This window comes from Arachis ipaensis, chromosome B2 (genome assembly GCF_059453495.1).
Source record: "Arachis ipaensis isolate K30076 ecotype BB chromosome B2, ASM5945349v1, whole genome shotgun sequence".
NCBI lineage: Eukaryota > Viridiplantae > Streptophyta > Magnoliopsida > Fabales > Fabaceae > Arachis > Arachis ipaensis.
Genome location: NC_142437.1, coordinates 66,841,327 through 66,865,204, shown reverse-complemented (window position 1 = coordinate 66,865,204; position 23,878 = coordinate 66,841,327). Strand labels below are relative to the sequence as shown.

Sequence of the window (23,878 nt, the reverse complement as noted above, 5' to 3'; positions counted from 1 at the left end):
TCTTTTCTTTAACTTTTTATCTTTCCTTTATCTTTGCCTCACTAATATGTTCTTACCTCTCCCTAAGTGTTTTATGAAGGTAATTATGAGATTCTGCACTTAAAGTTGTATTTCTAAAGCTTTTACAGAAAACTGACTTTTTCGCATTATTTTATTATTTTTATTAAAATATTATTTTTAATTAAATATTATTATTTAATATTTTATTATTAGTTATTATTTTATCAATATATTTTCGAAAATTACCTTAACTTTACCTTTAACCTTTAAAATTCACTTTTTACCACCCGTAACTTTTAATATTTCTACTTTTACCACCCTAACTTTCAGAAATTACCAAACAACCCCTTAAACACCAAAAATTTTACTTCCTTGCCCTTTTTAAGATCTAAGGCCTGTTCTTCATTGTTCTTCATCACAATCAAAGTGTTCTTCATATTCTTCATAAATTCTTCAGATTCTTTCTCTGTTTTTACCCGTTTTTCAGTCTTTTCAGCAACCGATTTTTACCATAATTCATAATAAATTAGCAGCCACTAAAACCCCATCTTTTCTACATGATTTTAACACAAATTGAACCCCAATTTAAGGTCTAGGGTTCGTTTTTCCAGCATCCATGAAGAACACAAATTCAAAGTTGAATATCATCAAATTTCATCAAATTTTCACCAAAATTTCAACAACAATCACTCATATAAACAATCAATTTCAAGCATAACCAAACCATATCATAATCACACAATTCAAACACAATCAATCAACATTAATTTTACCAAACCCTACCTGGTTTTTCTGCTCCTAATTCGGTTAAACTTTCAGGTGGTCCTTAAGCACTTTTTCCTCCTAAATCACGTCAAGAACAACTTTAAATCCAAAAACTCTCAACTGACCAAATCTCACTCAGTATGTTAGGAAGAGATATCTCACCTTAGAATTTCTGGAAATTCACGTTTCTTGCCCTCAAGTCAAGTTAAGCATGATTCCTAAGGAAGAACATCAAGAAAACACATGTTTTGCATGGTTTTCCTTGAAAACCGAATTGAAATGGGAGGGAGACAGCCATCTCACCTTATTTCCAGCCTTGATAAGTCACATGGTTATGTAGAGGAAGAAGAGAGGATCATTTTGGTGAAATGGGAGTTTTGATTTGAGTTTTGGTTCAGAAGAAATCAAGCTTTGAAGATTAAGTGTTCATGAAGTTTTCTCTCTTTTCTCTCCTTTCAATTTCGGCCAAAGGGAGTAAATGACCAGCCTTGGAGTGTCTTGGGGGTGTAAGGTGAGTTGTGATTGGTTGGCTTGGAGGTGGGTTAAAATAATATTAAAATATCTCAGCTGTATAACTACTAAAACTATATGTATCGGAACACTTGTAAAAACATCTCTAAAAATTATTTTCTGAGCTACTAGCATAAATGACACTAGTAACATATTTATTATGATAATAAAACATGTATAATGAGGCCTTAGCATTGCTAAATTCATCAGAGAGTGCTGGTGCTAAGCTGCACCAGTAAACCGTAAACCCGGTTAAACCGATTTTTTGGTTTTAACAAAAACAGACCAGGTAACCTTATAATATCATTCAAGCATGTTCTAATACTAATATAATGATAATATTATACTATTATCTCTCTTCTCTCATGAATCGAGTTCGGTTCGTCAAACAGAGACTATTTACGAAAAATCGAATCAAAACTCCTAACCGATACGGTTCAAAAACAAGGTTCTTCGCGATTGCATTATCGAGCTTGCCTCAGAGGAGGTTCTAACTTAAGGATGAAATAATGATAATGAGGATTGAGATACTTGATGATATATCAGAGGTGTTCCCTTTATTGATCTTCCGGAGAAATCCGTACTTTCAGAAAAGATCTCATGTACTCGAAAATCAGGGTTGTTACACATGTTCTACTTGATTGAAAATAATAAGTTTCTTCTAAGACCCTACTTTTTGAAAAATTTCACTGATTTAAATCAACACTTTCGTGTTAAAATTGTTTGAAGTTGTATTTGGAACATTGTTTGAAAAGCTAAGAACACACAACCTGTGAGATTTGAGCTTAATTACATGGTTACATTATTTATCCATAAATATTTTATTCTTGTGTGTTTGCTTCTCTATGATTGTAATCTTATTTTGTTTCATCCTATATGTCCAATGTTTAATTTGTTATATGCATGCGTATGATTGAGGCCATTATTTGTTTAGCTCACTTATCCCAAATAAGCCTACCCTTTAAATTACCTTTGTCAACCACTTTGAGCCTTTTAATCCTATTTGTTCTATATTTTACCATATTACTAGCCTTAAGCGGAAAAACAATTAAATATCCCAATTGAATCTTTGGTTAGCTTAAGGTAGGAATGGTGTGTTAATTGAGTATGAAAAAATTGTGGGAACAAGGGATAATAAGGGAATGTGTCACGATAAAATAATGGGAATTTGGGTACCTACTCATGTGAGACCAGAAAAATTAAAAATCCATGTGCATTGATAATGTTATGTTTACTTTTACTTTTAATTAAAAAAATCCAAAAATATTTCAATAAATAAGTAAACAAATAAGGGGACAAAATTACCCCAATGTTGAGTTAATGAAAAATCAATGCATATGTGATAAAATCAAAGAAAAGTTGATACATGAGTATGTAATGCAAAAGTGAGAATTTTGGGTAGCTAGGCATGAATTAGAATTATATAGAGTATATGTATGTTAGGTGAGAGCTTAGGTTAATTAAAAGATTCAATTTATAAAGCTCACTTAGCCATATACATATAAACTCTCACCTTTACCTTAGCCCCTTTACAACCTTGAAAAAGACCTCATGATGTTTGCATTGGTATATTAAATATTGTTGATTGGTTAGGTGAAGAACAAATTTTAGAAAGCATGACTAGAGAAGAGTAGAGTGATTACCCTATACACCTGAGTGATTAGAGTGCACATACACTACCAATAAGGGTTCAGTGCTTAATTCTATGTTCCCTGCTTTCATGAGCTGTCTTCTTACAGTGTTACCTGTATTTACTATATGAATTGAGTTAGTGAAATCTAATTTATATTTGTCTTGAAGATCTTATTTACTTTTAACCAAGTAGACAACAAGCATATAGTTGCATTTACATATATATATATATATATATATATATATATATATAGGTTGCATTGCATTTCATGAGTTTTACATGTCCTTACTCATTTACCTTATCTCCTTCAACTAAGCATGAGGACATGCTAATGTTTAAGTGTGGGGAGGTTGATAAACCATTATTTTATAATTTATATTGTGTTTAATTGTGTGGTTTTATCAAATATTTACCCATTTATTCATATGATAAGCATGTATTTACAATTCCTTCCCAAAATTACTCCATGGTTGAAAACTTGCTTTCTAGAGACTTTTAATTATGTATTTTAATTCTCCTTTATCCCATTCGATGCCGTGATTTGTGTGTTAAGTGTTTCAGGCTTCATAGGGCACGAATGGCTTGGAAATTGGAAAGGAGGCTTGCAAAAAAATGGAAGGAACACAAGAAACTAAGGAGATGACCACCGAGCAATGGCGCGAGCACATGGCCCACGCGAACGCGCGAAGTGAAGAATTCCCAGCGACGCAAACGCGTGCCTGATGCAAACGCGTGGATTGGAGTCTGCACGAATGACGCGAATGCGTGAACCATGCAAACGCGTGACAAGGAAAATCGCTGACTGACGTGAACGCGTAGACGACGCGTACACGTGACCTGCGCGATCTGCAAAAATAACAGAATACGCTGGGGGCGATTTCGGGCCGCTTTTTGACCCAATTTTTGGCCCAGAAACACAGACTAAACCTAGGGAACATGCAGAGACTCAACACGCATCCACAAACATTGAGATTCATCACATTAGGATTACACTTAGTTTCAGATCTGAGTTTTTTAAAGTTGCATTACATTGATAGTTTATGCTTTTGCTTGGATTTTTGGATGCTGAAAGTCATTACCTCCGTTGAAGACATTACTTAGTTTGTTTCCTTATTCCTTTATTTTTAATTAGTTACTCATTGACTCTATTCAATTAAGTATGTTACATTTTGAATTTATTAATATATGAAGTTATTTTTATTTAAATTAATTATGTCTTCTCATATTTTTATGATTATTAATTTCATGTCAATGGAGTAGAATTTCTACTTGACATGGGGTTGATTAAGAGGTGATACTTGAGTTGGAATGCTCAAGTAATTGGTTAAACTGGACGTTGTTGGCTAATTCCATACCTACTAACACTAGACCTCCCCAAGGGAGAGGACAAGGATCTGAGGGTGAGAGTTAGTTCAATCACCATACCTTTCCTTATTTAGTAAGGGAAAATCGAGTGAGAACAACAACCTTTTTACACCACACTTGAGAAGATCCCAACAAGGATAGAAATTCCACTTAATTATTCTCTCAGTCAAGGCCTTTTATTGAGAGTATCAATAATTATTCTTAGTTCATTTTTATTGCCTTAATTCACAATTATTTTAATTACTCATTATCAAATTCAACTTTCTGGGAATTTTCTGATTAATAAATTAGCACTCTTTTCTGCAACTCGTTGGGAGACGACCTGGGACTCATACTCCCAGTATTTTATTTCTAAAATTTGTGACAACTTTTTTTAAATTGGTGAGGCAGATCTTAGCTGGTTAAGAGCTATACATGCAACGCTGTCTTTTAATTGAAATCTCTAAATTGGTTAACTTCTGCCACGCATCAACGACTCACAAACTCTACCAATTCAAATATCAAAATGAAGTTCAAATAGACTTGCAAGAAGAAATCTCATGAAAGCCGGGAACAAGGAATTGAGTATCGAACCCTCACCAGAAGTGTATCCGCTCTAGTTGCTCAATTGTATAAGGTCGATTCACTCAATTCTCCTCTAATCATGCTTTCCAAGATTTGTTTTTCATCTAACATCAACAATTATTCAATGCATGCATACATTCATCATGAGGACTTAATCATAGGTTGTAATGGGGCTAGGGTAAAGGTAGGATGCATATGGTCAAGTGAGCTTGAAATTTGAATCTTTGATTAACCTAAGATCTCACCAAACACATATAACAACCTATACAATTCTAATACACAACCTAGCTACCCATGATTCCCACTTTTTTCACATACTCATGCATTCTTTTTAATTCACATTCCATATGCATTGATTTTTATTGAACTTTACTTTGGGGTATTTTTGTCCCCTTTTTATTTCTTTTTTTTCTATATATATATATATATATATATATATATATTCCACATTTTTTTCTTTTCAATCTAAAGCATATACAAGGGCATCAATGCATATGGTTTTTTACATTTAATCAATACATGAGTACATACCCGATTCCCAAAAATCTTCAACAAAAATAAAAATTATACTTTTTCCTCAACCAATGACCCAAGTTTCCCATACCCAAATGATACACACCCTCACTAGCCTAAGCTAATCAAAGATCCAAATTAAGGACATTTATTTTTTTTCACTTAGGGGTAGTGATGTGCTAAGATTAAGAACAAAAGGGATTAAATAGGCTCAAATTTGGCTAACAATGGTTGATGAAAGGTACACTATTTGGGTAAGTGAGCTAAATGAAATGATGGCCTCAATCATATAAATGCATTCATACATGGAATAATGGACATAAAGAATCAAACAAATCAAAGATTACAATCATAGAAAGAGAATAATGCACACAAGAATGGAAATAAGTGGTTATAAGATGTAACCACACAATTTGGCTCAAAACTCACATGCTTGTGTTCTTAGCTCAAAAACCATGTTCCAAAATAAATTCTTCAAGCAAGTTCACAAAAATTTTTTTTTTTCAAATTGGTAGGGTGCCCTAAAATAATTTTTCTTGGAAAAAACTCATCACCCTAACCAAGTAGTCCTAACATAAAAAGAAATGGTGAAATATGTACACATTCTAACTAACATGCAACCTATCATGCAATGCAAGCAACTAACTAACAAAGAAAATCAAGAATTGGTGTTTAAAAAGGAAATTGTTACCCATGGAGATCGATTGGACGACCTCCCCACACTTAGAAATTTGCACCATCCTCGGTGCATGCAAAGAAGAACAATGTGGATGTGTTGCTACAATTGATGAGCTCCTTCAAAAGGTTGTGCGGGTGAACTTGTTTGTTGCCCCATTTGAAGCTTTTCCATTCCTTTCCTTCTTGGTGGCCAACCTAAAAGGAAAAAAAAAAGAAACAAAATTAAGCCTATAACAAAGATATCAAAGCAAATAGATCATAGGCAGGGGCTAATGCCAAATAAGAGTAAGGTTTTCACTACATGGTAGCTACAACATGTGAATGAGAAAACAATTCAAACAAAAGGCATACTAACTAATACTTGATGCAAAAGTAAAGTCAAAGCATAGACAAATGACATGAAGAGCATGTTGCATCAAGCTTAATCAACAATTGACACAAACAAGATTAGTGATAAGCATTAGAGCATTTAGTCCCATCCTAACTCAATGATGACGAGGTACAAAAACAAGGGATCATGAGTCAGGAAGGACTAAAGCACTAATCTTGTGTGTAGAGAAAATATTACAATTAATGCCAAACAAGTCACAAAGCACCAAGAGTAACCAAGAAATTCTCAACAATTGAGTAAGAGCGTTCAACACCATTATTAAAATAAGAACTTAGAAAAGAAAATAAGAATAGGCTATAAAAGCAAAATTAAAATGCAATATATGAAAATAAGCAAATGCAATAAAAGAAAATGGAAGAAAATAATTTTTTTTTATTGGCGCGGACGCGTCATGCACACTTCCGCGCCGATGCGCAGTTTGGCCAAAGGACGCGTACGCGCCAGTTGCACGCACGCGTGGGTTGCAGGCACAGAATAGGCACAAACTGGGCATAACTCTCTGGAATATGTACCAGGAGGGCAGGTGGCGCTATCGGCACGCACGCGCACAGCGTATGTGCGTGCGCATTGCGCAATTAGCTTCAAGGACGCATACGCGCCAGGAGCGCACACGCGCGGGTGGTTTGTGCTTTAAGCATGGTGCTGGCGCAGTGTAGGCGCAACTCTCGGGTCAATGTATGGAGGGGTGAGAATTTTCAATCCACGCGTCCGCGCACATGGCGCGGCCGCGTGGATGGTCGAAAATGCTTGAGGCGCGCGTACGCGCCAGGTGCGCGCACGTGCGGGTTGGTGCTCTATTTTTCAAAAATTTTTCATGTTCTTGCACCAATCCAAGCATTCCAAACCTCCAAACAGCTACCCAAACACCATAAAACCTTATTTAACATATTAGACTAGCAAATAGACTCAACAAACTACTCTAAATATGTATTTAAACTAATTCTACCAATATTTACAAAAGAGAAAATGAAAAGATATTACCATGGTGGGGTGTCTCCCACCTAGCACTTTTGTTTATTGTCCTTAAGTTGGACTTATGGGGAGCTCCTTATCAAGGTGGCTTGTGCTTGTAACCATCTTGGAACATCCACCAATGCTTGAATTTCCAATAAGCTCCATTCTTTAATGTTAATATCTTCAAGCTTTGATGGAGTTCTTCACAAACCATGAGCTCCTAAAGTTGATTTTCCTTGTGCGATCTAGGATTCCACACTTTGTTTTGAGACCCATCTTCAAATTGATCATCATGATTCTAATTGGGTGAGAAGTGATCTAAATTCTCAAGTAAACAACCAAACATTCTCCTAGACCCATGCCATTTGGTTTTGCACCAACCATTGCCATTCAACTTTGAGCATGCAACCATCATGAACTTAGAGTAATGTGTCCAACCACTACACAACTCTCTCTTACTCTTAGTTCCACAAAGGGCTCTAAGTTGACCATTATTTTCAAGCAAACCATATTCAAGTGAGAAAGTAAAGCTTAAGGATAAGAATATTACCCACTTGAATGTTGTGTTGGATGGTGACTTAGGAAGGGGTGGTCCCAATGATCTTGCAAGCTCCACTCCCTTGTACTCTTCCTTGATTACCTCCACCTCTTTACAAATTTCCTCAACTTCAACCTCTTCCTCTTGGTGGCTCTCTTCCAATTCAATCTCTTCTTCATTGCTCACCAAGTGCATGAGAGGTTGTTCATCTTCTTTTTTGACTTCAATTTCAAGCCCAATGGGAGAGAATTCAATTGTAGATAGGAACTCCTCAATGATTGAATCCATCTCTTGGTCAACCTCTTCAAAGTTTTCAATCATAATACGCTTTGGAGGTTGTACACCCTCCTCAACATCAACATCAAGTATCTTGGAAGATGGCTCTTTAACTCTACATTCCCATGGACTTCCAACATCTCCTAGGTCTTCAACCACTTCTTCCGGCTCAATTGTTTCATCTTCCTCCCCTTGTGGCAATTCTTGCTTCAACTCCTGTTCTTCACCTTGAAGCTCTAAACTCACTCCCTCACTATGCTCCTTGATTTCTTCTCCACATTCAACAATGGGGGTTCCTTGATCGCATAGGCTTAGGCGGGAGGAGACCATATTGCGAACGACTTCCGCTAGGATAGCCATCTTGGCTTCTAGCTCCTTGAACTCCTTTTGGTCCTCTTCTTGCCTTTGAATGTAAGAACTAACACATTCTTGGAGAGGATCATCCATTGGGGGTGGTGTGGAAAAAGAAGGTTCGTTGTTTGGGAAAGAAAGTTCATAATTGGAAGTTAGTTCATCTTGGTAAGGGTATGGAGATGGTGTATTTTGAGGTAGTTCTTGAGAGTAGTTGTGTTAGAATTGTGGTGGTTCTATGTATGGTTCATATGGATCATAAGGTGGTTGGTAGGGTGGATAAGGATTAGGGTCATAATGAGGTTTTGGTGGTAGGGGGCTTGTGAGTAAGGTGGTTCAAAATTATGTTGAGGGGGTGGTTCATAGGCATGTGGTGGTGGTTGTTGACAATTACAATAAGGGTCACCACATTGATGCGCATAAACTAGTTATGCTACGATTTAGGAAATTGCACGATCGGCAAAATTCCTTCCGGCAAGTGCACCGGTTATCGTCAAGTAAAAACTCACAATAGAGTGAGGTCGAATCCCACAAGGATTGGTTGAGTGAGCAATTCGGATTAGAAGTGTGTTCTAGTCGAGCGGAATCAAGATTGAGATGAGAATTGCGGAATGTAAAATTGGCAGGAAAAAGTAAATGACAAGAAATTGAAATGGCGGAATCTTAAATTGCATGAATTAAAGAGCAGAAATTAAATTGCTGAAATTAAAAGGGAATGGGGGTGATTGCATGAATTGAGTTGCAGAATGTAAAGAGAAGATGGAAATCAGAATTGGGGAATTCATTGGGTGTTAGGAGATATTGAGATCTCCGAATCAAAACATGTTTATCTCTTCCTCAAGCAATGCGTTCATTGAATTTTGCTTGGCAATCTTATATGATTGGATCCCAATCCCTTGGCTCACCAATTCTCTCAAAAAATGAACAAATTCCCAATCCCTTGGTTTAAATGTTCATAAGAAGAGATGATGCTCGATCACTGATTATACCACACAATTTCATGAACCACAATTTGGTAGGATTACATGTCACAATATCCATCCAAACCCCAATCCAATTCACTGTGAGAAAGCTTCTCTAGCATGAATCCTCCATTTCTTTCCCAAGGTTCCGAAGGATTCCAATTATGGGTAGTTTCTTTCCCAAGACAACTACCCAATGGAATTAGATCGAGAAGCTTTCTAACAAAATTCAAGAGAAAAGATTGAAGAAGAAGATAAACTATTATTGATTTATTGAATTACAATAGAGCTCCCTAACCCAATGAAAGGGGTTTAGTGAGTCATAGCTCTGAATTCAATTACAAAGATATGAAAACTAGCTAAAAGTGAAGGTAAAAGTTCCAAAGTTTTTTTCTAACTTAAATTCTATCCTATTTATACACTTTCTATATTGAGCTTCTGTTGTGTTTCTTGGGCTTTGAGGCCTCTCCCTGCTTTCCTTTTGCCTTGGGTTTATGATCCATAATCTTGATGAGGCTGCTGATCCAAATTCTGTAACATTCATTGAGCCAACTTAGTGATAATCAAATAATGGCACATGACTCAATAAATTGAAATTTCAGACTCATCAATCCTTCAGGCCCAATCCCATAAACCATGATATTCAATTGGGTTTCATACCAGAGTAAGTTTAAGTTAATGTTTGTGCTCAAATACTAACTTAAACCACAATATTTTTGGTCCAGAAACCTTTTCCAAGAGTGGCGTTTAAGTTGCAGTTTAAGCTTAAACTGCAGCTTAAACGCCAGACACTTCCAGTGAGGCCTTTTGTAGAAGAACGTTTAAGCTTCAGTTTAAGGTTAAACTGAAGCTTAAACGTGGAAATGGAAGAAGGCAGCCCTGGAGAGTCATGTAGTCGAACACGTTTAAGCTTCAGTTTAAGGTTAAACTGAAGCTTAAACGTGGATATAGGAAGGGCAGCCCTGGAGGTCGAACACGTTTAACCTCCAGTTTAAGGTTAAACTGGAGGTTAAACGTGGAAATGGAAGGAGGCATCCTGGAGGTCGAACACGTTTAACCTCCAGTTTAAGGTTAAACTGGAGGTTAAACATGGAAGCTTAGAAGGGTAGCCCTGGAGGTGTCGAACACGTTTAAGCTCCAGTTTGAGGTCAAACTGGAGCTTAAACGTGGAAATGGAGAGAGCAACCCTGGAGGAGAGTTCTTGGTCGAACACGTTTAAGCTCCAGTTTGAGGTCAAACTGGAGCTTAAACGTGGAAATGGCTCCCTAGTGCTTTTCCCATTCTGGCGTTTAACCTCCAGTTTAAGGTTAAACTGGAGGTTAAACGTGGAACTCCTTCCTGAGTGGCATTATCATTCTGGCGTTTAACCTCCAGTTTGAGGTCAAACTGGAGGTTAAACGTGGAATGCTTCTTTGGTGAGACTTTTCATTCTGGCGTTTAACCTCCAGTTTAAGGTTAAACTGGAGGTTAAACTTCAATTCCAGCATTTCTTAGCCTTCATGATTCTGGCGTTTAAGCTCCAGTTTAGGCTTAAACTGGAACTTAAACTCCACATGTGATATTCAAGCTTCCTTTATTGATTTTGTTGCCTCCTTGCTTAGCCTCTTCTTCCCTGAAATCATCCAAACAATTGCATCAAAGTCTTGCAAAATTTCATGAGAAATCTTCCATTCATAGCATTCAAGTAATATAACTAAAACTCATGGAATTTGCATAAAAATCATACTGTTTGGATGGTTCATTGCTTTGTTCTTCATTTAACCTTTTTTGGTTACTTTAAGCTCAAGAAAATGCATAAAACAACTAAAACTAACAGAAAAATGCTAGTGAAACTAGCCTAAGATGCCTTGGCATCACAACACCAAACTTAATACTTGCTTGTCCCTAAGCAAGTCCTGAGTTATTTGAGAAGAAAGTATGAAACAGAAAGCAATTACATTGGCTATATTAGCAAGCATTTGAAGTTCATCAGAAGGGTTTTATGCAGAAAGTTGCAGCATCACTTTTTCATACTTATCAGGTAAGATTATCACTTTTTCATTGCATCCATCAAACACTGCTATGGCCTCTTGTTATTCTTATGTCTTTGGCACTTTTCTCTTCTTTGTTTTTTCTTTTCTTTTTCTTAGAGCTACTTTGCTCCTTGTTTGCTTAGTGTCATGTGTTGCACAAGCCTTTGGCATTTTCTTTTTCTTATCAGTGCACTACACATATCCACTTTAGGCATTTTAGTTCACATTTCTTCTTGAGACATTGGTGCCCAGCACCTCTTTGTGTGACTAAATGTTTTGTATTTAGGTTGCTCTTGATAATGGACTTTTGGTTGATAATCCCGGGTTAGTTAACCCAAGTTACCAAGTGTTGAAACACTCCTCAGAACCTATTCATCCAAGCATATCCTTAATACATAAACACCACAGGCATTTGTCTCAGAAGTTCAAACCATTGGTACCTAGCTTATTTTCTCAATTTTTTTTTTGCTTTTTGGTTGCCCTTTTTCAGTGGCTTTTTCTTCTTCTTTTTCTTTCTTTTTCATGGCCCAAGACATTTATTCATCAAGATCCATAGACAGTTTTCAATTTCTACACAAAGAATGATAATTCTACACTCTAATTCCAGTGATCTGACTAAACAATCAAGCATGCATACCACCACTTAATTCTACTTGATTTGTCACTAATTTAGCCAAGTTACTTTTGTTCAAACTTTTCTTTTATTTTCGGAAACAGAACAAGCATGGCAAGCATTTGTTTAAGAAGGTGGAGTTATATCCAAACATCTAGGCATTCACTTTATTCAAAGCAATAAACAGGCACTCATGCTAAAAAAAAAACTCCACATAACACTTAAATGACTTAAGATGAAAGCAAGCTCATAAAGACAATTCACCAATTATCATTTGATTATTAAGGAACGAGACCACCTCTTATTTATTGCTTGGTTCTTCTTAATTCTTGGGGTCCTGCTTCTTCTTGCTTCCTGCCTCTTTTTGACCACTTGTGCTTCCTTTGTCTTTTCTTATGAGCTTTTTCCAGAATCCAGCCTTTTTCATCGTTTCTTCCACTCCTTTTTCAAGGATCATTGCCTTGTTTATTTATCCTTCTTTCCTCCCTTTGAAATACTCATCAAAAGCTGGGAATGCTGGGTCCATCTTGTGTAGATGTTCCCCTATGTAGTTAAGCTTGATTTGCGAACTGATGTTGTAATCAGCTTGGACTGAGTATCTTGCATTCTGTAAAGTGGTGGCTTCCTTGATTGCCAAGACATTGGCATCTTGGTGTTGGCATATGTGGCTGAAGGATTCCTGTAAGTGTAAATTCTGTTCCCTTTGCAGATCGAAGAATCTTGATTCAAAGTTCCTTTGCATATCCATCATTTTTAGGTGAAAGTCCTCTTGTCTCTCCTGAGACCTCATGTATTGTTGAGACATTCCTTCCATGATTTCCTGCATTCTGCTCATATCCATGGGGTCTCTGGGAATTCGTTGTCTTCTTTCTGGAATTGCTTGCTCTTCTTGCTCTTCTTCTCTGTCTTCTCCTTCCTGTCCTTCTTGTTCTGCTTCTTGCTCGGCTTCCACTTGTTGCCCTTCTTCATTTCTTCTTCTTGTATGTCTTGGAGGAGTTGGGCCAAGAGTCATTCTGTACGCAGTTATGGCCAATCCAGGATATAGCCAATTAGGTCTTTCATCCTCAAGTGGTACTTGGGCATCGATGCATAGTCTAATGATGGTGCTAGGGAAGTGGAGCCAGGATTCAGGGTCACTTTTCTCACTAAACTCTTGTATCTGTTCAGCAATGAGTTTATGAACTTTGATCTCCCCTCCCACCATAATGCAATGTAGCAAGATGGCTCTTTTAGGGACTATTTCTGAAGAGTTTGCAGTGGGTAAGATGGATCTCCTAACTATTGCATACCACCCTTCAGCTTCAGGTGTTAGGTCTCCCCTTCTCAAGACTCTTGGAGCCCCTCTTGTTTTTCTCACCCATTCAGCTCTGATGGCACAAAGATCTTCAGCAATAGTCGTGTAGTCAGGTTCTCCTATCATCCTTTCTTCATAACTTGCTTGGCTGAAATGTATGTTTTTCAGGCAAAGGGTTTTCATGATTGCTTTGGGACTGAAGTCAACTTCCACCCCTCTCACATAGCTTTTGTATGTGGGTTTCTTGGTTGGATCCTCCCTTACTGCATTTGCATAAAACTCTTTCACCAGGTTGATGTTGATTTTAGTGATTGGCTTAGTCAGGAGCTCCCACTTCCTCTTTTTGATCTTTTCCCAAACACCTGGGAACTCATCCTTTTCAAGGTCAAAGGGAACCTCAGCTAGTACCGTTTTAGGTCTCATCCATTCGGCTTGAATCTCATGGAAAACTGATCTGTATCTCCATGCATCGAATTCCCTGTTTTCCTCCATTGGCTGCTTGTCTTTTCTTCTTTTGTGGCTAGATGAAGCTGCCATTGGTCCTTTAGTTTTGGTAAGTGACAAGCTAAAGTTGACAAGGTGAAGCAAGAAGTGTTGTTGGAAGTGTGGGGAGGTTGTTTTCGGCAAGAGATAGTTTATGCTATGATGAAGGAAATGTGCATGAAGGAGATTTGGTGGTGTTGAACTTGTTCCCCAAGTGGTTCTTTATAGTGCCCGTAAGTGCAAAATGGACGGTTAGGGTGATTTGTGAAGGGTGGCTTGATGGTAAATATATGAATTAGGGAGAAGGACGAATTGCTTTTCATTTTCTTGGAAGTATTCTGGGTGCATTAGGTTGTACATGTAGCTATCTTTTCTTGCAGAACTTCCTTTTCCCATATGTTAGTTTCAAAGACTTGTGAATTTTCTTTTTGACCAAGCACCGTACCTCCCTTTGTCTTTTTCCTCCATTTTTGTCTTTTCTTTTGTACCTGCACAAACAAACAAGTTTGCTATCATTTTTCGGTCCATGTGAATTATGAATAGTACTTGCACATGTAAATCAATGATTGTCTTTTTGAGCTTATAGCCGTGACTTCTACATGTATGCACACTTATTATTTGGACACCAAACTTAGTGTTTGGTCAAGTCTCCTGATGACATGAAATCCATATTGGTTGTCCTTAATGAATGTGCTTAATTCTAATAAATCATAGTCACCTTGGCTCTTTGATTCTAAACAAATTTACTACCCTAAGTAATTGAAACCAAAGCATTAAAACATGCGAATGGTATACTTGTCATGAATTTCGAAATCCAGAGGAACTTCGTGCTTTTCATGAACCGTGTTCAAAGAGGAACACCAAACTTAATCTTTGGTTGTGCACTAAAAATTGAATGCATTTTGAATAAAATTTGGGGTGCCTTCAGGCACACCAAACTTAGAGGCAAATTGCATTTTACATGCAATGTTTAGTGCACTCTTTCAGCAGTTGTCCTGAGGATTCAAGTTCATGCATAAGAAACCATGCTTTATTAGATGCACAACAAAACAAAAAAATTAAGGATATTAAAACATGGGTTGCCTCCCATGAAGCGCTTCTTTAACGTCACTAGCTTGACGGTTGTCCCTTGTTAGGGTGGATTGTAGTGCTTGACGTCTTCTCCTCTCACTATGAAAACGTCCCCACTTGATTCATTCATGACCTCTAAATGTTCCATAGAAAGAACTTTCCTGATTGTGAACACTTGAGGGAGCTGGGAAGGAATGGTTTTGAGGCCAGGTGGGATTGGCAGATAATGACTTGATATCACGTTATCTCCCGGAGAAAAACCTTCAGTGGGAATTTTCTTGTTTCTCCACCCTCTTGGCAATCTCCCTATCACTCTTCCCTTTCTCTTGAGGATTTCTTCATTGATCCTTATGTCAGGAGGATCCTTCTGATCTGTTTCCACTGATTCTTGTGGCTTTAACTCTTGCAACTCTTGTTTGCCTTCCAAGGACTGTTTTAGAGTTTCAGCTGCTAGATTACTTTCCTCCAAACACAGTTGGCTACTATCATCCTTAGGCTTTTCAGGTTCTGGTTCAGGCTCAGATGCAGGTTTGAAAACTTTGAAAATGAGCTGTTCATCACGTATTCTCAGAATTAGCTCTCCTTGTTCTACATCTATGAGCGCTCTAGTAGTGGCTAGAAATGGTCTGCCCAGAATGATAGGGTGTAAGTAGCTTTCCTCCATGTCCACAATGACAAAGTCTGTGGGGAAGTAATAATCCCCCACTTTTACCAGCACATTTTCAACTACCCCTTCAGCTTGCTTCTGAGTTTTGTCAGCCAGTTGTATGATTACATCAGTGGATCTCACCTCATTCAGTTGTAGCCTCTTCATAAGAGTTAGAGGCATCACATTTATGCTAGCTCCTAGATCACAGAATCCTCTGTCAATTTTTGTTTCCCCTATGATGCAAGGGATATGAAAACTTCCTGGGTCCGTTTTCTTAGAGAGTGTGTCCTTCTTGATGAGAGCACTGCATTCTTTGTTCATTGTTACCGTTTGTCCTCCCTTCAAAACTCTTTTCTTGCTTAACAATTCCTTTAAATACTTGATGTGTGTAGGCATTTGATGGAGAATCTCAAGAAAGGGAATATTGACATGGAGAGAGTTAAATGTCTCTAAAAACCTTGAATAGGTTTTCCCTTTTTCACCTCCTCCTAACCTCTGAGGAAATGGTGCTTTTGGTTGGTATATTTCCAGCATGCCTTTTTGCAGTTCCTTGGCTTGCTCAGTTCCACTTTCCTGCTCAACTTCTTCCACACCTTCCTTCAAGATTTCTGGCTCCTGCTCTGAGGGCCTGATTCCTTCTTCTTCTGAAACTTCCTTCAATATGGTGATGGCCTTGCATTCTTCCCATCTCACTCTCTTTTGTTCCCCTTTAGGATTCTTTTCTGTGTCACTAGGGAACACTGCAGTTGATTTGACGGCCTGTTGAGATAGCTCTCCTACTTGAGACTCAATCCTCTTGAGTTTTTCACCATGGCTTCTTAAGGTAGCTCTCACATCATCCCTGAAGCTTTTCAATTCGGTTATGTCTTGACTCATGGTTGCCATCATTCCTTCTATCCGGTTTAATTGATCTTGGAATTGTTGGTTCGGATTAAGTTGGGTAGGTTGGTTATTTTGGCCATGATATGGTGGTTGGGGGTAAGTGTTTTGTGTGGCTTGGTATGATCTTTGGTTGGAGTTTTGGTATGTGGAATTGTTATGTTGGTTGTGGTTGTAAGGTTTGTGGTTTTGTGGTTGGGTTTGTTGGTTCCCCCACCCAAAGTTTGGGTGATTTTTCCATCCTGGGTTGTAAGTGTTGGAATGTGGATCATATGATTGCCTTTGTTGGTTTCCCACATAGTTGGCCTCTTCCCAATCACCTCCTTCAATGCTTACTTCCTCTTGATCTTGTGTGTGTATTGCAGCCACTTGCTTTGTTTCTAATTGCCTGGTAAGCTCTGCTAGTTGCTTGGCAAACACCTTGTTTTGGGCTAGAATTGTATCAACATGGTTCAGCTCCATGACTCCCTTAGTGTTGTGCCTTTCTGATGCATAGTAGTACTCATTCTCAGCCACTGTCTCAATCACTTCAATGGCCTCTTCCACAGTCTTTTTCCTGTTCAATGAACCTCCTGATGAATGGTCTACAGCCTTCCTTGATTCATAAGAGAGTCCATCATAGAAAATATGCAATTGCACCCAATCATGGAACATGTCTGGTGGGCATTTCCTTGTCAAATCCTTGAATCTCTCCCATGCCTCGTAGAGAGTTTCACCATCTTGTTGTCTAAAAGTTTAAACCTCAGATCGAAGCCTATTGACCTTTTGTGGGGGGTAGAAACGTGCCAGAAACTTGCTTTCCACCTCATCCCATGTTGTTAGACTCCCCCTTGGGAATGATTCCAGCCACTTAGCTGCTTTGTCCCTAAGTGAAAATGGGAACAAAAGCAGTTTATAGGCATCTTCCTGGACTCCATTAGACTTCACAGTGTCACAAATTCTCAGGAATTTTGTGAGATGTTAGTTTGGGTCTTCATTAGCACTTCCACCAAATGAACAATGATTCTCCACAAGTGATATTAGCTGTGGTTTGAGCTCAAAATTGTTGGCCTGAATGGGTGGTTTCTGGATGCTGCTACCACAATTCCCAGAGGTTGGGTTTATGTATGAACTAAGAACCCTCCTCTCAGGAATGGCATTGTTTCCATCAGCTCTCTCATGGTTGTGAACTTCTCTATCCATGTTGAGGTCTAGAGCTTCCTCAAAATTGTCCTCAGATTCTCCTTCAGATTCTTCTTCTCCCACTACTCTCTCCCTCTTGCTTCCCTTCTCAGTCTATGAAGGGTCCTCTCTGGTTCGGTATATGGAGGAGTTGATGTCTCTCCTCTCCTACCTGTCATACAAGAACACAACACAGGCAACAAACAAGTGAAATACTCTTGGTTAATGGAAGAGTATGGTTAGAGCAATTGAGGAATTAATTCAAACAGTTAGTGAGTCAGTGAGTTAGTTGCTTGAATTTAAAGGCATAAAGAAAGAAAACATGTGCAGAAATTAAAATTCAACAAGTAACTTGTACTGAATTAATCAAAACAAAAAAAAATGCTCAATCTAGTTAACTTCCAATTGGAGAATTGTCAATCGAAAACCAATCCCCGGCAACGGCGCCATAAACTTGATGCGCATAAACTAGTTATGCTACGATTTAGGAAATTGCACGATCGGCAAAATTCCTTCCGGCAAGTGCACCGGTTATCGTCAAGTAAAAACTCACAATAGAGTGAGGTCGAATCCCACAAGGATTGGTTGAGTGAGCAATTCGGATTAGAAGTGTGTTCTAGTCGAGCGGAATCAAGATTGAGATGAGAATTGCGGAATGTAAAATTGGCGGGAAAAAGTAAATGACAAGAAATTGAAATGGCGGAATCTTAAATTGCAAGAATTAAAGAGCAGAAATTAAATTGCTGAAATTAAAAGGGAATGGGGGTGATTGCATGAATTGAGTTGCAGAATGTAAAGAGAAGATGGAAATCAGAATTGGGGAATTCATTGGGTGTTAGGAGATATTGAGATCTCCGAATCAAAACATGTTTATCTCTTCCTCAAGCAATGCGTTCATTGAATTTTGCTTGGCAATCTTATATGATTGGATCCCAATCCCTTGGCTCACCAATTCTCTCAAAAAATGAATAAATTCCCAATCCCTTGGTTTAAATGTTCATAAGAAGAGATGATGCTCGATCACTGATTATACCACACAATTTCATGAACCACAATTTGGTAGGATTACATGTCACAATATCCATCCAAACCCCAATCCAATTCACTGTGAGAAAGCTTCTCTAGCATGAATCCTCCATTCCTTTCCCAAGGTTCCGAAGGATTCCAATTATGGGTATTTTCTTTCCCAAGACAACTACCCAATGGAATTAGATCGAGAAGCTTTCTAACAAAATTCAAGAGAAAAGATTGAAGAAGAAGATAAACTATTATTGATTCATTGAATTACAATAGAGCTCCCTAACCCAATGAAAGGGGTTTAGTGAGTCATAGCTCTGAATTCAATTACAAAGATATGAAAACTAGCTAAAAGTGAAGGTAAAAGTTCCAAAGTTTTTTTCTAACTTAAATTCTATCCTATTTATACACTTTCTATATTGAGCTTCTGTTGTGTTTCTTGGGCTTTGAGGCCTCTCCCTGCTTTCCTTTTGCCTTGGGTTTATGATCCATAATCTTGATGAGGCTGCTGATCCAAATTCTGTAACATTCATTGAGCCAACTTAGTGATAATCAAATAATGGCACATGACTCAATAAATTGAAATTTCAGACTCATCAATCCTTCAGGCCCAATCCCATAAACCATGATATTCAATTGGGTTTCATACCAGAGTAAGTTTAAGTTAATGTTTGTGCTCAAATACTAACTTAAACCACAATATTTTTGGTCCAGAAACCTTTTCCAAGAGTGGCGTTTAAGTTGCAGTTTAAGCTTAAACTGCAGCTTAAACGCCAGACACTTCCAGTGAGGCCTTTTGTAGAAGCACGTTTAAGCTTCAGTTTAAGGTTAAACTGAAGCTTAAACGTGGAAATGGAAGAAGGCAGCCCTGGAGAGTCATGTAGTCGAACACGTTTAAGCTTCAGTTTAAGGTTAAACTGAAGCTTAAACGTGGATATAGGAAGGGCAGCCCTGGAGGTCGAACACGTTTAACCTCCAGTTTAAGGTTAAACTGGAGGTTAAACGTGGAAATGGAAGGAGGCATCCTGGAGGTCGAACACGTTTAACCTCCAGTTTAAGGTTAAACTGGAGGTTAAACATGGAAGCTTAGAAGGGTAGCCCTGGAGGTGTCGAACACGTTTAAGCTCCAGTTTGAGGTCAAACTGGAGCTTAAACGTGGAAATGGAGAGAGCAACCCTGGAGGAGAGTTCTTGGTCGAACACGTTTAAGCTCCAGTTTGAGGTCAAACTGGAGCTTAAACGTGGAAATGGCTCCCTAGTGCTTTTCCCATTCTGGCGTTTAACCTCCAGTTTAAGGTTAAACTGGAGGTTAAACGTGGAACTCCTTCCTGAGTGGCATTATCATTCTGGCGTTTAACCTCCAGTTTGAGGTCAAACTGGAGGTTAAACGTGGAATGCTTCTTTGGTGAGACTTTTCATTCTGGCGTTTAACCTCCAGTTTAAGGTTAAACTGGAGGTTAAACTTCAATTCCAGCATTTCTTAGCCTTCATGATTCTGTCGTTTAAGCTCCAGTTTAGGCTTAAACTGGAACTTAAACTCCACATGTGATATTCAAGCTTCCTTTATTGATTTTGTTGCCTCCTTGCTTAGCCTCTTCTTCCCTGAAATCATCCAAACAATTTCATCAAAGTCTTGCAAAATTTCATGAGAAATCTTCCATTCATAGCATTCAAGTAATATAACTAAAACTCATGGAATTTGCATAAAAATCATACTGTTTGGATGGTTCATTGCTTTGTTCTTCATTTAACCTTTTTTGGTTACTTTAAGCTCAAGAAAATGCATAAAACAACTAAAACTAACAGAAAAATGCTAGTGAAACTAGCCTAAGATGCCTTGGCATCACACATCCATTAGATTGATATGCATTAGGAGTGGAATTATACCTATAAGAAACCGAAGGATGTTGTTACCAAGAAAGGTGATCAATCCTTTGAGGTTCCCTCCATCCTTGATTGCTCCATCCTTGATGCATATTGTCATTATAGTTCTCATTCCCTACAACATAATTTGAACCAAACTCATAGCCAAAGTGAGGATGAGAATTCATAGTAACAAGAGAAAATAAAACAAATACTAAAACTAAAAAGAACTAATAAAAACTAACTCCTAAAACAAGCAAAAACTAGCAAAGAAGCATATCAACATATATACAATAGCCAATAACATAACACCATTGCAACTCCCCGGCAACGGCGCCATTTTGATGAGCGAATTCTTTGATGGTATAGAATTTCCTCAATTGAATGAAATCTCGTTGCAAGTATAGTTATAAACCAACAAAGAATCCTTACATGCAAAAAAATATTCGTTTTCACATGTAGAAACCCTAATGAAAATTAATCGAAGTATTTAGACTCCGGGTCATCTCACAAGGAATTGTAATAAAGTGGTCAATTATTGGCTATGAAGGGGTAAAGGGGGTTTTTGATTGATAAGAGGGCAAGAAATTAAATGACAAGGAAAGTAAATCAAGCAAATAACTAAAGAAGGCAATTAATAAAGAGAGACATTCATGGCAAGAATTGAGATCATAGGCTTTCTATCCTAGTCATACAATGATTAACTCATCTTATTTAGTCAACTCCAACAAATAGAAGAAGGTATCATGTCATCTTCACACAGGGAGAATGTCAAACAAGACTAATCAATCATATCACAATAATAAACAATAATTTATCTCATTTCGTCATCTCCAACATTGGAAGAAAGTATAAGTTATCTTCCATGAGAGAAAGTCAAACAAGACTAGTTAATCTCAATCCAAATGTCCTAATCAACTTACTAATTGAATTAGCAAAAGATTATAGTTAATGGAAATAATATTAACTAACAACTATAGATCACCAACATGAGTTGGGTTTTCATGACTCAAGATTGCCTAATTACTCTTTCCAAGCCAAGAATGCTCAAAATCTACTCTAAAGACCAACCAAGCATTTTGTCAAACACTTGGAAGGTATAAAAGGAAAGCATAGTAAAAATGCAAGAATAATAAAACTACCAACTACCAATTGCAAGAAAAGTAAATCAACAACTCAAATCATTAATAAAAGAACATCAAACATTAAATTTTATTAAATGTAAACAAATTCAACATGAGTATTCATAAACATAAAAGAGACATAAAAGTAAAATTAACAAGAGAACTAAGAAGAATAGAGTAGTAGAAACAAGAAATTGTAAAAGAAACAAGATGAGAACAATAACCAAAATCTAGATCTAAGATGGATTAACCTAACCTAATTCTAGAGAGAAGAGGGAGCTTCTCTCTCTAGAAACTAACCTACATGATGCTAAGCTACCAAACAATTGCTCCCCCTTGCTCAAGCTTGAATTCTCCATGAAATAGAATTAGAAATGAGTTGGGTTGGGCCCAAAGTGCTTCAGAAATCGCTGGGGGCGATTTTACTTTAGTGGGCCACGAGCAGCATCGGCGCACATGCGTATATGGCGCGTTCCCTGATGCCAAGGCATCTTAGGCTAGTTTCACTAGCATTTTTCTGTTAGTTTTAGTTGTTTTATGCATTTTCTTGAGCTTAAAGTAACCAAAAATGGTTAAATGAAGAACAAAGCAATGAACCATCCAAACAGTATGATTTTAATGCAAATTCCATGAGTTTTAGTTATATTACTTGAATGCTATGAATGGAAGATTTCTCATGAAATTTTGCAAGACTTTGATGCAATTGTTTGGATGATTTCAGGGAAGAAGAGGCTAAGCAAGGAAGCAACAAAATCAATAAAGGAAGCTTGAATATCATATGTGGAGTTTAAGTTCCAGTTTAAGCCTAAACTGGAGCTTAAACGCCAGAATCAGGAAGGCTAAGAAATGCTGGAATTGAAGTTTAACCTCCAGTTTAACCTTAAACTGGAGGTTAAACGCCAGAATGAAAGACTCACCAAAGAAGCATTTCCACGTTTAACCTCCAGTTTAACCTTAAACTGGAGGTTAAACGCCAGAATGAGAATGCCACTCAGGAAAGAGTTCCACGTTTAACCTCCAGTTTAACCTTAAACTGGAGGTTAAACGCCAGAATGGGAAAAGCACCAGGGAGCCATTTCCACGTTTAAGCTCCAGTTTGACCTCAAACTGGAGCTTAAACGTGTTCGACCAAGTTTTCTCCTCCAGGGCTACCCTTCTAAGCTTCCACGTTTAACCTCCAGTTTAACCTTAAACTGGAGGTTAAACGTGTTCGACCTCCAGGATGCCTCCTTCCATTTCCACGTTTAACCTCCAGTTTAACCTCAAACTGGAGGTTAAACGTGTTCGACCTCCAGGGCTGCCCTTCCTATATCCACGTTTAAGCTTCAGTTTAACCTTAAACTGAAGCTTAAACGTGTTCGACTACATGACTCTCCAGGGCTGCCTTCTTCCATTTCCACGTTTAAGCTTCAGTTTAACCTTAAACTGAAGCTTAAACGTGCTTCTACAAAAGGCCTCACTGGAAGTGTCTGGCGTTTAAGCTGCAGTTTAAGCGCCACTCTTGGAAAAGGTTTCTGGGCCAAAAATATTGCGGTTTAAGTTAGTCTTTGAGCACAAACATTAACTTAAACTTACTCTGGTATGAAACCCAATTGAATATCATGGTTTATGGGATTGGGCCTGAAGGATTGATGAGTTTGAAATTTCAATTTATTGAGTCATGTGTCATTATTTGATTATCACTAAGTTGGCTCAATGAATGTTACAGAATTTGGATCAACAACCTCATCAAGATTATGGATCATAAACCCAAGGCAAAAGGAAAGCAGGGAGAGGCCTCAAAGCCCAAGAAACACAACAGAAGCTCAATATAGAAAGTGTATAAATAGGATAGAATTTAAGTGAAGAGGGGGGACTTTTGGAACTTTTACCTTTTCATTTTTAGCTAGTTTTCATATCTTTGTAGTTGAATTCAGAGCTATGACTCACTAAACCCCTTTCATTGGGTTAGGGAGCTCTATTGTAATTCAATGAGTCAATAATAGTTTATCTTCTTCTTCAATCTTTTCTCTTGAATTTTGTTAGAAAGCTTCTCGTTCTAATTCCATTGGGTAGTTGTCTTGGGAAAGAAACTACCCATAATTGGAATCCTTCGGAACCTTGGGAAAGGAATGGAGGATTCATGCTAGAGAAGCTTTCTCACAGTGAATTGGATTGGGGTTTGGATGGATATTGTGACATGTAATCCTACCAAATTGTGGTTCATGAAACTG

General features: G+C 37.8%; 1 protein-coding gene and 1 non-coding gene across 2 annotated transcripts in view; both read left to right on the top strand.

Moving 5' to 3' along the window:
- Window positions 1–23,878, top strand: part of LOC148574226 (uncharacterized) — a 69,227-nt gene that overhangs the window by 31,459 nt on the left and 13,890 nt on the right. The window lies entirely within an intron of this gene.
- Window positions 17,154–17,257, top strand: LOC148574228 (small nucleolar RNA R71). The gene has a single exon (XR_015906807.1). It is a non-coding gene; the product is annotated as a small nucleolar RNA R71 (small nucleolar RNA).